This window comes from Triticum aestivum, chromosome 4B, assembly GCF_018294505.1.
Source record: "Triticum aestivum cultivar Chinese Spring chromosome 4B, IWGSC CS RefSeq v2.1, whole genome shotgun sequence".
Lineage (NCBI taxonomy): Eukaryota > Viridiplantae > Streptophyta > Magnoliopsida > Poales > Poaceae > Triticum > Triticum aestivum.
In genome coordinates, this window is record NC_057804.1 from 618,507,693 (window position 1) to 618,512,961 (window position 5,269).

Here is a 5,269-nt window from a genome sequence, read left to right on the forward strand (position 1 = left end):
CGGCACCCCTTCCTCCACCCCGGCGGCCCCAGCGGCCCTCTGCTCCACCACCGCGGCCGCCCCGCCGCTCTGGCGCCCCCTCCTCCACCCGGCGGCCCCGGCGCCCCTCTGCTCCACCACCGCGGCTGCCCCGCCACTCCGGCGCCCCCTCCTCCAGCCGGCCGTCCCGGCGCCCCTCTCCTCCACCACCGCGGCCGCCCCACCCCTCCGGCGCCCCTCCTCCACCCGGTGAGACCCCTTGTATTTTTTTCTGTTTTTGTTTCTGTATTTTAAGTTTAGTTTAGGTTTACTTTAGGTTTGGTTTAGTTTAAGTTTACTTTAGTTTAGGTCTAGAGCAGAGAGCCTTATATTGCAGTGCAAGAATTGATTATGATAGCTCATCCAGACTTGGAAGTTCTTAGGGTCCGTGCGAATAGAACCTGATAGCTAGGTTGACTCTGCTAGCTTGCTGATACACACCAATAGCTCAAGATGCGTAGCCTGCTACTGAAGTGCGGTGCTGGTGCACTGATGTGAAGCATGGTGTATAATCCAGCTGCTGATCACACCTGCGTATGCGGTCCTGGCAAGTGGCAACATCATTGTTGAGGTGTGTGTGCCTCAAACTCGTATGTTAGTTGCGTCTCCTGTGATCATAGTTGAGCAAGTATAAGATTGCAGTATGGTTATAATGTCTTACCCTAGCTTGCATTTACATACCTTTTCTGTAATAGGATCCTATGGTAATGTGATGTGGTACTTGTTCTAATTTGCATACAAAGTAAATTGATTTTAGGACACTACCCTTAGTTTCTGATTTGAGGTATGTTTGTTTGCTTGGTGTGTGGCACCTAGAGCCACCTAAAATATGGTGCAACTATGATTGTTGCCACAAGTATTCCAATGTGATCACACCACAAGGAACTTTAGGTTTAGTTTTGGTTAAGAAGAAAGATGAAAGATGAAAAAAAATAAGAAGAAGAAGATAATTAAAGAGGAGGAAGAAGAAGTGTATTTTTTTTCCTATTTTTAGATTACTATGCTCTTTTTTTCAACATTTTCAGTTTTCTTTCACGTCTAAAAAATCCCTAGTTTTGAAGGGTGCCAATTGCCATTGCCAACCAACCTACCAAATTAATTAAGTGTTGGTGATGTTGTTGAGCACAAGCGCATTGCTTTTTTTCTTAGTTTTCTTTCATGTCTAGAAACTTGGCTCTATGTTTATAGATATGCTTCTAGATACTAATTGGTCTCTTCTGCTGCTTATTAGAGATGGAGAGAGGCCGTCACCGCAGGCTCTGCTCTGCCACATCGGAGTACGAGTTGGATGCTTTCGAGTTCTTCAGTATCATACTTGGGACTTCCTCCAAGAGGCGGGTATATAAAAGGAGAGATCTCCCCTTCACCCATCTCATTATGATAACTCTGATGTTTGCTACATCACTCCTTGTCCCAAACTGCAGAGGCTGGCTGACACTTTTATGACGATGCTGGACGGCCATCGGCCAAAGAATGTGAAGCTGCGACAGGCCGGCAGCGGGCTTCGCAGGCTTTGGGACGTGGAGTTGGTGATCAGGTATGGCCACATGTACCCATGTCGTGGCTGGGAGCAGTTCTACCATGCCTATGACCTGCGGCATGAGTACTTCCTTCTCTTCAGGTACGACGGCGACGCCATGCTCACCGTGAAGGTGTTCAACACGACTATGTGTCGCATGCGCTACCAGGACGACGATGATGCTAGTATGTTCTGCCTCTTCTTCCTCTACATTTTGCTTTGTCTCACATCGATTGTTAACGGTCATTGTTGCATTTGGTCAGGCAATGGGAGTAGCAGCAGCGACTCTGGCTGCAGCAAAAGCAGCAGTGGGGATGATCCGGAATGGAGTGGGGAAGAAGAGGAGCGGAGTGGGGATGAGGAGGTGCAGGCTGATGATGGGAAACAGATGGTGGTGGCTGAGGATGACGTAGCGATGGTGGTGGCTGACGATGGGCAAGAGATGGTGGTGGCTGACGATGGGCAAGAGATGGTGGTGGCTGAGGATGACCTAGCAATGGTGCTGCCTAAAGATGGCATCGCGATGGTGGTGGTGCGTCACAATGACCTCGCGATGGTGGTGGCGCTGGCGATCCCACAGCCGGGCGACATGACCATGCCAATTGTGGTAGAATACTACATCCCACTGCCTCCACCGCCTCGCCGCTCTTGGCGCATCAGGATGAGGAAGGAGAAGGAGAAGAAGAATGAGGAGTGAACTATGTCAAGTATGTCAGATCCCAGAATGATCTATATATACTTAGCTTTGTTTCCTCCGAAATGACATAAGTTAGCTCTAATATGCTAAGTTATCTCTAATATGCTTAGTTTCCTAGGTTTGCTCAATAATGACATACACTTGGCTTACTTGTGTAAAAATGGCATAATTGTGCTTAGTTAACTCAAAAATGGCATAATTAGTTAAGTTAGCTCCAAAATGACCCATTTAACCTAGGTTAGCTCCAATATTATCCATTTTACCTAGGTTAGCTCCAAAATGACCAAGTTTACCTAGGTTAGCTCCAATATGATCCATTTTCGCTAGGTTAGCTCCAAAATGACCTAGTTTAGCTACGTTAGCTCCAAAATGACCAAGTTTACCTAGGTTAGCTCCAATATGATCCATTTTAGCTAGGTTAGCTCCAAAATGATCAAGTTTACATAGGTTAGCTCCAATATGATCCATTTTAGCTAGGTTAGCTTGAAAATGATCAAGTTTACCTAGGTTAGCTTTAATATGATCCACTTTAGCTAGGTTAGCTCCAAAATGACCTAGTTTACCTAGGTTAGCTCCAAAATGACCAAGTTTACCTAGGTTATCTCCAAAATGACCTAGTTTACCTAGGTTAGCTCCAAAATGACCAAGATGGCATAATATGCTTAGTTCACTCAAAGATGGCATAATTAGCTAGGTTATATCCATTTTACCTAAGTATGCTTACTTCTTATTCCAGTCTTCTTCTTATTATTCTTCATTTTCTTCTCTTCATGTTCTTATTCTTCTTCTAACTTTCTTGTTTCCCATTTTGTAGATCTCATTTAACTCACGGAAGCCTGCATGGATGGAGTGCTTCTTTTCCCTTTCTGCCTTTATTTTGTATCGATGAACTTGCATGGATGGAACTTGTTATATGGATGGATAACGGTGTTGGATGAATAATGTGAAACTTTTGTAATATGTATGGATGGAACTATGTGTTGGTTATGTATGTATATATGATGAAAGTTGTGTGTTGGATATGTCTTTTGTGAAATTTGTGTGTTGAAACTTGTGGGTTCAAATTGAATGAATTTAAGAAAAAATAGAAAAACATGGGCTATACAGGATCTTTGCCGTGTTGGTGAAGGAAATATGCCCTAGAGGAAATAATAAAGTTGTTATTTTATATTTCCTTATTCATGATAAAGGTTTATTATTCATGCTAGAATTGTATTGATCGGAAACTTAAATACATGTGTGAATAGATAAACAAAAACCGTGTCCCTAGTAAGCCCCTACTAGACTAGCTCATTGATCAAAGATGGTTAAGGTTTCCTAACCATGGACATGAGTTGTCATTTGATAACAAGATCATATCATTAGGAGAATGATGTGATGGACAACACCCATCCATTAGCTTAGCATAATGATCATTCAATTTTATTGCTATTGCTTTCTTCATGTCAAATACATATTCCTTCGACTATGAGATTATGCAACTGCCAGATACCGAAGGAATACCTTGGTGCTATCAAACATCACAACATAACTGGGTGATCATAAAGATGCTCTACAGGTATCTCCGAAGGTGTTTGTTGAGTTAGCATAGATCGAGATTAGGATTTGTCACTCCGAGTATCGGAGAGGTATCTCCGGGCCCTCTCGGTAATATACATCATAAGCTTGTAAGGAAATGGCTAAGGAGTTAGTCACGAGGTGATGTATTACAGAACGAGTAAAGAAACTTGTCGGTAACGAGATTGAACTAGGTATAGAGATGCCGACGATCGAATCTCAGGCAAGTAACATAACGATGGACAAAGGGAATTAAGTATGTCATCATAATGGTTTGGCCGATAAAGATCTTCGTAGAATATGTAGGAGTCAATATGGGCATCCAGGTTCCGCTATTGGTTATTGACCAGAGAGGTGTCTCGGTCATGTCTACATAGTTCTCAAACCCATAGGGTCCGCACGCTTAACGTTCGTTGACGATATAGTGTTATATGAGTTATATGATTTGGTGACCAAATGTTGTTCGGAGTCCCGTATGAGATCACGGACATGACGAGGAATCTTGAAATGGTCGAGAGGTAAAAATCGATATATAGGACGATGGTATTTGGACACCGGAAGTGTTTCGGGACGTACCAGGAAGGAATCGGGTCACTGGAAGGGGTTCCGGGCACCCTCCTGGCAAGTTATGGGCTTAATGGGCCAAAGGGAGGGACAGACCAGCTGTGACGCCCGGATATTCAAGCTACAGTGAACCTCTACTAATGATGCCACGTCACCTTGATTACTGTTGCTAATCTCACGTTAGTTCGAAACCGGTTTGAATTCAAATCCAAAATCAAACAAACAATAAAAGTTTTTAAATTTTAAAACTAAAATGTTCGGAGAGAACCAAATATCGGATAGGTAATTATGGTGGAGAAACGACACTTTTATAGAATGCTTAAATACTCTAAGATGAATAAAACAGTAGCAAAAACTATTATTTAAATACTTCTAAATAATAATTAATTACAAAACTATTTTACTTTGGGTAGAAAAATTTAATTTGGCAGTGGCATAATTGGTGACATCCATTTAGGTGCCACTTTGGTATATGGTTAATGCTAGGATAAACAACAACTAAAAGAAACAGAAAAGAAATAAAATAGACAAAAGGAAAACGAAAAGGTTAAAGAAAAGGAAAAGGGGACATTGTGCACTAGGCCTAGTGCACAGTGTCGGCCCAACTGGCCTAGCTGGCCCAACCCCGGGCCATCCCTTCCCTCCCCCTGTTCACCGTCGCGGTGGACGCCGCACCCGCGTCCATGACGCGGATGGCCACACGTCGGCCATCCTGCGGCTGTCCCCGTCGCCCCCATCGACCTACAAGGACACCCATGCCCTGGTTGAACCCTAGCTGCCCTCCAGATCCCCCTCTCTTTGCCCCTCTCCCACACGCCCGAGCTCGTCGGCGTTGTCGTCGCCATACCGCCGCCGTAGGTGCGGCCACCGGCCTCCCGGCACCATCGGAGAATGCCCAGGATCTCCACCAGCAT